This window comes from Emydura macquarii, unplaced genomic scaffold, assembly GCF_026122565.2.
Source record: "Emydura macquarii macquarii isolate MOO-44397 ecotype Brisbane River unplaced genomic scaffold, CSIRO-AGI_Emac_v2 contig_67, whole genome shotgun sequence".
Lineage (NCBI taxonomy): Eukaryota > Metazoa > Chordata > Testudines > Chelidae > Emydura > Emydura macquarii.
Window position 1 is genome coordinate 519,164 of NW_027130204.1, and position 12,325 is coordinate 531,488.

A 12,325-nucleotide genomic window follows, 5' to 3' on the forward strand; every position below is an offset into this window, starting at 1 on the left:
GATGTTAACAACCCTCTGTCTTGTGAGGATGTCAGAATTAAGATCTTTAGCTGAAAGGCACTCTAAGGACTAAGTGTTTCTCTGAAATCCCCCATTGGCTAATGGACTTGTTCTGAAACACTGTCAGTATTGACTCTTCTGATCATTCCTTCAGGCTGACTCTGTACATTGCACTTTGGCACCTTTAAAATCACCAGCTTTATCTTGCAACATCTTAATGAGAGGCACCTGGAGATCTAAAGGTATACCAAACACACTCAGCTGTATTTCTAATTGTCCTACAAAAGATCAGCAGAGTCCAAGATAGCCTAGATGAATGGTCCGTGGCTTTTGTGGATGAGATTAAAAAAAGCAAAATAATCCAAATGAAATACTTCTAAATGCAAATCTTTGCTGCTGTGAACCACAGCAGTCACAACACTGTAACAGAGCCACGCGTGTACAGTGTTGAAAATCTTATCACCTATTACAGCTTTTTCAGGTTTGCTTCTCCATATTTGGTGTTCGGCTCTCCACCAGACAGCGAATTTGGCAGTGTGTCTCTTTACAGCAGTAGCTGCTTCATGTCTATCCTGCAGGAAGGACTCTTACTAAATCCATTGTTATGGCTGGATTGTGCCAGCCTCTGAAAGCCCAGGTACTAGTGGATACTGCTGGAGATGGAACACCAGAAATGACAGATCTGTGATGTGTTCTGGCATGACAGTTCCTTGGCTCAAGGAGAAGGATGAAGAATCATGGAACCATGATGCAAGAAATTGCTTCCTTACTCAATGAAAGAAAATGGTACTTTGGGTCCACTTGTGCTACTATAGAGTGAGTATCTGGGAGGGGGCAGCCACCAGCAGCAGTGCATCTGAAGAGCCCAACACAAGCAACTCTAACTTAACATGGCCCCAGAGACACCTCCAGCCCTATGGGAATTTCCAAATTCCCCTTGCCCTTCTGGGTCTTAGCATCACCCAAGCTCCCTTGCTGACTTCCTGGAGTCGTCCTACACTGGCTTCCCCTATTTCCCACATGTTCACTGTGGTGATTTCAGCTCCAAATATGCATCCAATATATTCTTTAAAATCCTCAAGAGCTACTGTGACTCTTGGGAGGTCCCCAGAAACTCTGGGCCAGATGTAGCCTTCTGCACTAGGCCTGTGATTCTTGCTAAGCTCTGCAGCAGGTCGTTTGGACTTCAGGGAGGCATGGAAGTAGGCAAATCAGGGATGGGAAGGGGCAGGAATCAAGGTATTGAGCTAACAGGAGCAAATGAACATGGGAATTTAAGCTGGCTGGGGAGCCAGGAACCTAATGAGTGCGTAGAGACCATGTAGCGTTTGCTTTTTGCCCTTTTCTCCCTCTTTCTGCCCTGTGGAGCAACCAGTCTTGCACAATTTCATTGTTGTGTGGGAATATTCTGTCCAGGTTCTAGACTGCTCTTATTACCATGGTATTGTAGTGGCTTCAGAAGTGCACGAGGTGACATGACCAGCATTTGTCATGGGATTCCCTTTTTTCTGTCCAAAGAGAAAACTGTGAGTTCATATGTTAATTTTCTTTGCTGTCTTGTGTTGACGTGCAAGTACACTTCTTTGCCCTGGCCCTGGGAACAGAAAGTGATGATGTTTGAGGCAATTTTGGGGTCCTGTGGGAGTTTTTTCCATGGAATAGGAGCTGTGCAGAGTAAAACCTTGAAACCCCTACACAACTTCATTAAGCAGGAGTCAAGGTTGCGTGAACATATTAGAAACAGAAGGATAAACATTATTTATAAGCAGTGTTGTTATAAATAACAGATATTTGAAACCCAGGAACTCTAAGTGACGGGGATTATGAAAGGTAAAATGTACAGGTAATGCATTAATTATGCCCCACAGAGACACCCAGAGAAACAGACTAACGCTCTTAGCCGTCTGTAACAAACAGGTTCCTTCCAGCCATGACCACAAACGAAGATCTCCTCTTAGAGATGCACAGTCCGCAGAGTCACTTCATTGATTCCTGACCCACCAGCTATAGGAGTGTCAAACAGTGCTAGCATCTCCATGTACAAACTTTTTGGGCTGAGATAATGAAATGATAGCACATATTTGCAAAGGGCAAAGGCTAGTGTGGTGAGAAAGCATGGGCCTGCAACTGGCTTCAGACCTATCCCTAAGAAGAAATGTGCCCAGCAGAGAACTTTTCTTGATAATCCCACAGACTGGTGTCTTTAAATTTAGGCTGTGCACAGCCATAAACGTAAAAAGACTAAGCAAACTGGCCAATGACAGTCACTGTGCCAGTACAGTGGCTTTTTCTAAATGTAAGATAGCCGCAGGCTGGTGGAAGCTCTTAGGAAAAAATCTTTGTTCCAAAATTAGCATGCTTTACAAACTAGATAGGAAGGGACGATTGCAGCTGGCATCACAACAGGGGCAGCGCTAAGGCTGCTTGAGAGACGTCAACTGCACATCTCCACTTTCAAATAACTGGATTTCTTAAGTTTTGGTTTTAGCTTTGAGTTTCTGAGGTTTCGAACAGCTGTTTCACATCTACATGCCTGTAGAGCTTTTTGGGGTCACATTTTAAAAAACACATAGGACCTTAAGTCTGACTGACTTTCTGTGGGTCACTATAGCACTAGCACCCTCATCACCACATGTGCATAGTCTGCTTTATCGTGTCCTGGCATTGTGTCGGGAAGTTCCCAGATCTGGCTCAATCCTGCAAATTCATAAATCTCTGGGGTGGCCCTCCGTCAAGTAGGGTCAGGGTGTGCATCCCCTCATGCATCGATGAGTTTGAGAGCATGGTGCTCTGGGGTGTTTTGGTTTTGGTTTATTCAATGCCACTTTTGAATATGATGCATGAGTGATCTGCGAGACTGTGACATTTCGCATGAAGTCAAGCCACTTTACGCTCAGGATTTGGTGCCAACAGTGCATATGGAATGCCTCTAGCTGCTCCAAGTCTGCCTGCTGGAGAGTCCAGGTTTCCGACTCATTGCCACGGGGTCTGCTCACTGCAGGTGGTGCTTCCTTCTGGTCACTTTGGGGATTAGCTCTGGCCAGGCATTGCACCTGCCTCTGGCAGTGTCTCTCCTGTTGTCCTCTGCCCTGCAAACCTCTCTCTCTCCCGGAACTGCAGCCTGCTCTTGGTGACTCAGCCCTCTAGCCAGGTTACCAGGGCACATCAAATACAATGGCAGTGTTCCCTTCACTGCTCTGGCCGCGCCACTCCTCCAGTGGCTGGTAGGGTTCCATAATGTGTTCCTCCATCTGGACCAGATATGGCCTGGGCATCAGCAGAGCAAGCTTCCTTTCACTGCACCCATCCATGCCAAAAGATTGGGCTGTGCAAAGTGAACTTTCAGTCGGGCCAAGCAGGGCCAGTTAGATGGCAGTTCAGCTAATGAGCTGTTTCAGTAAAATCATCTAGATCCTCTTGGTACCTTGGGTTTAACTGAGCAGTAGGAAAGCTGGAGTGGAGTTTCTCCTAACTCCAGCTCAAAGAGGGACAGACATGAGCTACAGAACCATCTGTGCGCCGGAGAGCAATGTGGGACGATACGAAGACAAGCATAAGATTGACCAGGGACCATAAGAGGAGTGAGATGTGGGCTGCAGAAATCAGGAGAATGCTTGGAGCTGGACAATGGGCCAGGCATGACCCATGCCCTAGGGACAGGCTAGATACTATGGCCGCCACAGGTTTTCTTCAAGGGTTCTAGCTCCATTTCTCATTCAAGGAGAATCTTTAATATTTGCAGGGTCACCCCAGGGTCTAAACTGAAGGCCCCCTGAAGGAGGCAGGCTCAGGCAATTTGCTTGGTTTGGCATTCTCAGGCCAGCAGAGCCCTGGGACACAGCCACAGGAGAGGAGGAAGAACCATCACTTCCCTGAATGTAGAGAGAGGGCAAAGCAGCTCTGGCTGTGTCCAGAAGTCAGATGAGGTTGTTGCTAGACAGCCATGTCCAGCGGCTTCTCTGGCAGAAGGGTCAGTGCAACACAGAGTCTTCCTGGGAATGGCGGCTGCAAGACAGATTTGTTTGCGAGCTAGCGGATGATTGTGAAGTTGGGTGCTCAGTCACTCTGACCCCATTTATCACTCATGGACACCGCTGAGTACACACTGATCAATGCATCTATTTGAGTTTCCTGGTTGCAGTGTTTATGGCAATTGGCAACGGGTTTGTTCCTCACATATGAACACTGCGAGGCCCATCTGCCCCAGTGTGTTAGCAAGGGATCGCTCACTTGAGAGAGCGAGGACAGGAGATAACCCAGCAGCATCGTGGATGTGCCTCAAACTGTTTTCTGTAACTCTCTTCCCAGTGGCAGGGAGGCAGGTTTCTCCAGTAGTCTCAGGTTTAAAACAGGTGGTTTTGGCTAGTCCCAGATAACCTAAGTTAAGCTGTTTAAGAGTGCTCCAACTGAAGGGTACCATTTTGTCTACAGAACAGATAGACAATGAATCCCTTATACGGCTGCTGTATGCCTTAGCCTTGACTCAGATATCCACTGGATGTAGCGCTAGAGATAGCTTCCTCGGCCTTCTGCACTAAGCTTGTCCACAGTTAGGTACCAGTGATGGGTGGGCTGGGATGGACTTTCTACTAGGAAGCAGAGTGAAGCCTGAAACTTAAGTTTGGCCATTACCAGCTTCTGCATGATTGCAAGTGGTGACTGGTGCCAATAACAGAGCAGGAGCTGCTAGCTGGTGGTCAGTTTAAGCACTGAAGTCTATGGGTTGAGAACTTAACTATATTAAGTGTTTAAGAATAAAACCTATATTAGATGCACTTAAAAACAGAAAAGCTATTTGCTTCTCTCCAGCAAATTTCCCAGGTGAACAGTACACTACATAAAATACTTCCAATCCATTTTAATTAGGTTGCTCTTTACTGTTATGTCCCTTTCCCTTTGTATCATAAAGCTGAACAACCAAGTAGTTCTTTAACTTGTGGGTGTGAGATACTTAACATTAATAAAAACTTAAGCACATGAAAACTGGCAGTGCTAAGTAAAAACCAATACATTTGGGTAAGCGGGATCATTTACTCTGACGTTTCATTCATAGTTTCACCCGCCCATCAAAAGAGAACCAGGAAGGCCACACACTTCCTCACTGTCCTTCCTGCACATGACATGGTTCATGTGGTTTCTGCTACTTTATTTCCCACCCACAACTAAATCAGGCCATTTATAGCACATCAGCCTATTTCCTGTCATTTAAGTCTGATGAGGCCTTTAGTTCATGGGTGGCTTGTGAACTACACTCGACAGGTTTGTGATCATAAGAAGGTAAGTGCGCCCAGTACTGAGAGAGACCCTAGGAGTAAGATGGATTGTCAGGGCCATTTCATAGCCTGCTAGTGTTAAAAGTTTCATAGCCTGTTTTCTCCCAGTTTTCAAATGGCACAAATTCATTTCTGGCCCTGGTGGTTCAATGTGTGGTTTGCTAAAGTTCTAGCAGGCTTTCACTAGTCTCTTAAACTACCAGTGGTTCCTGCCGTGGTCCACAACTACACATAGCATGTCTCAGAGCTTGCAACAGTTTAATTTTCAGTTCATTCACTAGCTCTCTGAATCATGCTCAAGTTCTTCACCTTCAAGTTTCTTCAAAACACTTGCCCCATCTGCATCTCTGCTCATTTCCTCCTGCTCACTAGCTCCTCTCAAGCCTTCCTCCTACCTGCCCCATTGTATTTCTCTCACTCCTTTAGTCTGTGCAAGGCTTCCTCTGAACCACCAACCAGCCAGCCTCACCTGCAGTCTCTTGGAAGAGTATTTTGTGTGGTGTCTCCACACGGATCTTCCCAGATACCTGCAGTACCTCTCATTTCCACTCCTCCTCCACATCAGAAGTGTTTTGTTGGAGATTTGATTCATTTTTAAGCAACTTGGGGCAGGGTCCCTATTCCAAGCAAGAAGCCAATAAATCCCTGGCTGCAGTTCACTTTCCCAGGTTTTGACCTCTGAGCATTCACAAGGTTGTAGCAAGCTTTATGTGATGAGCTTCATTGGTAGGTGTTCTGGGGATTAGAGCTCTGAAAGTAACTGGAATGCTCCATATCTCCATTAGTTAATGTTTTTCCCAGGATATTAGAGAGACAAGGTGGGGGAGGTAATATCTTGTAGTGGACCAACTTCTGTTGGTGAAAGAGACAAGCTTTCCAGCTTACACAAACAAGAAGAGCTCTACCTAAGCTCAAAAGCTTGTCTCTCTCATCACCAGCAGCCCCCAGTTTCCCATCAGTGAGGCAAAACAAGAGAGCTTCCCCTTTTCTGACTTTCTACAGAATGAGCAGTGCAGTTAAAATAGCTCTCGGCGTGCGATTTTAGGGGGCGGCAGTCTGCAGCAATGTCCAAAAGGAACCACATTCTGACAGCTGCACTTCAAGCAATACTGTAATCCGCAAAACGCAGTGTGAACATGCTGACAGACTTTACTACCCTACAGCAGTGTTTCTCAACGATCTGTCTGTGGACCGGCGCTAGTCCCTGAGATCTCCCTAATGTAGCAAGTCGGTCTCTGGTATCAAAAAGGCTGAGAAACAAATTCTCAGCTAATAGACAGTTAAAGCTTTCTCTGATTTATCTGCCATAGGTTTAGTTTTTCATTTTACGCTGATGCTGCCATGGCAGTGCTGTGGGGGTGCACAGGTGCACAAATGTGTTAGAGACATGGAAACATTTCCAGTGTGCCCATAACTATTGCAATAGCACCTACAGGCCTCAACCAACATCAGAGCCCATTCTTCTAAGCGCTGAGCAAGCAGCGAGACCCTGCCCTGAAAAGTTTTCAATCTGAATAGAAGACAGGACAGGGAAAGAGACAGAAAATGAGTGGAAAATGGTAAGACAAGACACAGAATGGTTAAGTTACCTACTCAAGATCATATAGGAAACATGTTAAAGAGATTGGAATCTCCTAAGCCCATTCAATGACTTAATCACAAAGCCATCCTTTCTGCTAAGTATTGTGGCATCTAGGCACTGAAAGAATGGACTGTGCATCTACACTACGTTTCGCTAGGGAAGATGGCAATTACCATCAAGTCAATTACCTAGGCATTGACTTCACCTAAATCTCAAGACGGGTTCTATTTTGACTTTGTAGAATCAATTGAAAGGAATTTTTTCACAGTTTCGCCAAAAGAGGAACTATGTACTATTGTACACCTGGGATCTTCCCTTTTAAATAAACATTACTGCAGCTGGTCTCCTGATAATTCAAAGACTTCACATTAGACAAACATTTCTTGCCATGAAACAAACACACCTTGGACAGATTCACAATTCATACTAACCTGCTGATGGGAACCATGTCTCAAGTCCTTTAGACCTGGGTCCCACAATGCGCCTCCACCATCCCCACATTCCATCATGTAAGTTAAAACCCAGTGGGGTCGGGTTTCTGTAACTTTAACGTTAAAGTTAAAATAAACCTAGTAATGCCGGCTTAATAGATACTATACTGCTTGGAGAAGACTAGGAGAGACTCTGTGATGAGAGGTGGTATAAATAAAATACTTGATAGTTAAAACTCTCTTTTCTTCTGCCAAAATATTTGCCAGTGGTAGAATAAAACCAATTGGTGGTACATGCATTTGAGTTCACATAAGGCAACTGAAGAAATGGGCCATTTTGGTTATGTAAAAATCAGTTAAAAACATGATCTATCTTAAAATCATCATTAAGTTAAGGCTGCAGGTAAGAACCAGTGATTTCAGTATGTTTGCCTATCATTGAAAGGTAACCTATGGAGAAACAATTAAGGCTGCACTTGAAAAAGTCAGATTCCTAGTACTTTTCCCACAAGAAATTGATTTGTATTTGTATAGCAGTTGCTACTTTAGGATCATACAGACCACAAAGCATTTTACAAGTTCCTCATTAGATACTGCAGAATACAGGACGGAATCATTTACCTCATCATCGGGTTGGTCCTGAAAGGTATCAAGGGCATTTGGCACTTCACAGCAGGTTCTCGGCACCTGGCAGGATCATCCCCCTGATTCCCTGTGCCAGCCCGGTATCCAGCTAATTAGAGTAGAGCTAGTATGTCTCCATGCATGTGCTGTATGTGCCCAGATGATTATATTAGAGTGCTTGCATGGAGAGCAAGAATTAGCATAGTGAGATTCACACGTTGGCTTTGTCAGGACTAGCACTTTTATTGGGAAAACTTTTGTCGGTCAGGGGTATGAAAAAACACACCCCTGACTGACATAAGTTTCACCGACAGAAGCGCAGGAGCAGCATAAAGCAGGAGACCTTACAGCGGTGTAGCTGCAGCAGTCCACTGTGCTGCTGTAAGGTCTGTAGTGCAGATATAGCCTTTGTAGGAGACAAGACCATCAGGTGGCACACCGTTTCAACACTCTGCATGCACAGAAGTAGCAGGCTGGTATCTCTGGGGCAGAGTTCAGGTGGTGAGTGCCTTCTTTTGAGAATCGTAACCTGAGCTGTTTCCTAAATTTCCAGCAGTTAGGGGCCTTTAAAACCTTCTTCACAGAGTTAAAATTCAAAGTTTGCACTTGATGGACTCAAATGTCTGTAACCTTAATTCCACCTTGATTGCTTGTGAGCGTTCCTTGGGGTTTTCATAGCTGTCCTAATGTGAGACCAAGGAGCAGAAGAAGCTGTGGGCTTCCCTCTTCCTCGGGTCTGCAGGAGGGCAGCCTCCCTAGGGCACACTTCCGAAGTTCCTGGTGATGGCAGTCTGTCTCCTGATGACCTTATGAAGTGCATGGGAATCGGGCTCCACCTAGGTAAGCAGATCAGCCCCACCCACCCCGCTCATCTGCTTCTCCCACCCCTACATCCTTCTTTGCACCCACAAGTCTTCATCTGCCCCAAGCCATAAAGCTAGGCTCCTTAGACATAACAATTGGGTACTGTCCAAAGTAAGACAGCTCCAGGGTGTGAGGAGGAGAAGATAATGTTTCTCTCTCTTCCTGTCTTTGGCTTCCAGTTCTCCCTTTGGGTGTCTCCATATATGAGCTGTATGTGCCAAGAGGATTAAGAAAGAGCGCTTGTGTTTGACAGAAGGGAGTCCCACTGTTAAGAATCACAGTTTTGTCTGCTATAGAAGCCATCTCTTCCCCCATCACCTTGCCGCTTTCTCAAAACGCTGTGAGCCAGGGGGCCTCGGGGAAAAATGATGAGAAACTGGGCACTTGGAAGGGGATAGCTACTTCCCCTTCCTATTCACTTGTGCACATCTCCTGGACAGGAGAAACCCCAGCAAGTCTTTGGAGGGCTATTGGCCCCCTTCACAGGCCTTGTAATTAATATTGTCCTCTTCGCCCCCCCTCCTCCAAACATTCCTCCCCATCAGTCAGGTTACACTTTGAGATCGATCTCTGCATCACAGAATCTAAAGGTTACTACCCACCTCCTTCAGAGATCATTGGTCTCCAACTCTGACATGCTGCCTTAAGATTGCTGGAGCTAATGATCTGTACAGACAGTCCAAAAACTGCAGTGTTAGTAACTTTGGAAACCAATGTGTTCAGCTAAATGTCAGTGCTGCACTCAGGTAGGGGAAGCCGCAACACTCAATGCTATCTCCTGCTTCTTCTTGCTGCAGAATGGCAAAAAACATTGGTAACTTTTCCAATTTCAGGATGCAGTAATTTAGCTGCCTTTTGCCCCCTTCACATCAATTTTAGAAGAAAAACTCCTATCTTGGCTCCAGATCTAGCCTACCAATTTCGAATCCTAAGTGATGTTTGTAGATTTCAACAGAGGATCCAAAACTGGCCTTCTGTGTGTACTCCACTGCGGCCTGGGCTATGGGCTGAGGAACACAGCCTGTGACTATGGCTTTGGCTATGGTTTTACCAGGGTCATTATTTTGATGAGGGGCACATTTTTCTATCCATATAATTCTACGTGTATAAAGATGACTTATACTGGCATAGTTACCCCCAATGTCATCTTGGAACAGTTGTACGGTATCTTTACATTGGTATAACTCTTGACCTTTAACGATAACATTAACTGTTATAATCAAAGAGACAGGACTTTTTAGTGTAGACAGACTTTACGGGTCGGATCCTGCAATGTGCCAATGACTCTCAACAGCCACCGAGATTACTGGGAGAGACGGGGGTTCAGCACTTTGTAGCACTGAGCTTGAGCTGGCAGCTGTGCTGTGCAGCACTCCTCTTGACTTTAAGCTGTAGAATGATCACCAAAGCCTACAACAGTTCCTACAATTTGTGTCTAGAACAACTTGTTCATGGCTCCCTCCTATCAAGATCCCCAGAGTTTGGGGAAGTTTAGACCTAGTCAGAACTTTGTAGCTCAGACCTCTGTAGTTTAGAGTCCATTACCATTTCTGTACTTAAAGAATCTCTCTCCCTCATGAACTGAAAGGGGGTTTTGGTCACTTTCAGATGGCTTGGCTCAGTATAGTGCCAGAGGCATCAAGATGCCATTTTGAACTGCTTTGACTATGCTAAATACACCTTCAGTGGACCTGTAGCATGTGCTAGTGTCTTCCCTATTGCCCAGATTTCCCAGTGCTGTTACACTTCGGATTTAAAGGCGAGTACTGAACGAGGTGCTGTAGAGTAGGGGTGCCCGCAGCCTGCTTCAACGTACTAATGGCCAATTCATTCGCGTTTTGACATCATGTTTCCATCATTTTAGTTTACACAAGTGTGTAAATAGACCAAACTATCCCTAGAAACAATCTTTCTAAATACATACAAAACAAGCAGAGCTTAAAATATAAATCAACACAGGATTCTCAATCTTATTAAAATACATAGAATCAGTTTGGTCCACACCATGTTGGGCTCAGGTTTATGCGGCCCACCTGTGCAATAAGGCTGGGCACCACAGCTGTAGAAAACAATCATACATTGGCCAAGACAACCTAGCAGAACTGCCTCCTGTTTTCTATGAGCCTGGGTCAGTACCACTGCAGTGCAGAATGGCAGTGTACAGAGCTCTGAACATACGTTCGCTTCCCAAAGCATTGGGCAGCACATCCCATTATACAGGCAACCCTCAGATACTAATAGCTAGAACGCCTTCCAAATTCTCTAACACTTTGCAGATTGTTGGGAGTCCCTCATGACATGGACCTGATTGGTGGGGTGGAGGAAAAGAGGTCCAGAGAGCTCCCAAACTGATAGAGGATTAGGGGCCTTGCTTCGTTTTTTATATTTCAGAAGAATGTGTGGACAGCCCCAAAGAGGTAATAATATGCACCCAGCCCCCAGCCAAAGAGACACGAATCCCCGCCCGCCACCTCACCTTCTGAAATAGCTTTCTTGACTGTTGTAATGTAGGCGTCCGGCTCATCATCATAAGTTAGCTCTTTCCACTGGGCCCAGTCCCTGAAAAGCTCTGAGTAGCCGTCACAATCTGCCACGCCGCAGAACAACTTGACCACTTTGTGCGGGGGCCTCAAAGCTTCCTGCAGGCTCTGAAGGACGGCAGGGAGGTAAAAGCTCTGCACCAGCTCGGCAGACAGCAACACAATGATACATCGGCTGCTGCTGAATCGTCCCAGTTCCTCTTGAGGAACAGCAGCCCCGTGCTCCACTTGGTAGCTCAGAACCCTCTGCTTTCGAACTTGCCGGCATGAGAGGAAGAGGTTCTGAAGGTACTGACACCATTCGCTGGCGTCCCTTGCGTACACGATCAGCACATCGCATCCCCCAGAGGCCCCTGTGCAGATGAAAGAGGAAAGCAGAAAGAAGTGTTAAGCTCTGCAGCCAGAATCTTACCTCAGTTTTGGAGCAGAAAAACAAATTCTCATGTCTTCTAATTTGTGAAACGATCTGAACCTGATGGGACATTAGGAGAGCACCAGATGCAGACAGAATGAACAGGTGGCTTTTAAATTCACAGAGCAGCTGTAAGGGTAGCTGAACTCTTACTTGCATTTCCTGTACTAAAATCTGAGTAGTAGCTCTTCCATTCTCTCCAGCCCCCCTTGAAGGGGAGAGGGGGATTTCCGGCCCTGTTTTGAGTGAGACAAGTCACATGGGGAAATGTTCAGACTTAGTGTGTGTTGGTAAAGAATATAATGGGGGGGAAAGTCCACCCTAGGACGAAAAGGGAATTTAAATTGATGACAAGCACTTTGCAAGTTTGTAAGTGTGCCCTAGAAGTTAAATGCTGAGGTGGAAGAGTCTGCACTAAATATAGCAAACCTAGAAAAAGAAAGGTCTTTATTTAAACAAGGTATCTTAAGACTTACGGGAAGCTACCGTGGTCTTCATGGGGGCCAAGCATTTGCTCACTTCTTAGCACCACGCAAACTGCCTGGGAGGCGTGTGCATGTGTGTGTAGCTGAAATGAGTCAGATCAGTCCTCCAGCATC

The 12,325-nt window shown here is 45.7% G+C and overlaps 1 protein-coding gene across 1 annotated transcript in view; it reads right to left on the reverse strand.

Annotated features, from left to right (window-relative positions):
- Positions 1 to 11,382, reverse strand: part of PIK3AP1 (phosphoinositide-3-kinase adaptor protein 1) — a 68,875-nt gene extending 57,493 nt beyond the window's left edge. The window contains exon 1 of the mRNA XM_067535238.1: positions 11,251 to 11,382. The gene's annotated coding sequence lies outside the window, so the exon portion shown is untranslated. The remainder of the gene's footprint in view (positions 1 to 11,250) is intronic.
- Between the last annotated feature and the right edge of the window lie 943 nt (positions 11,383 to 12,325).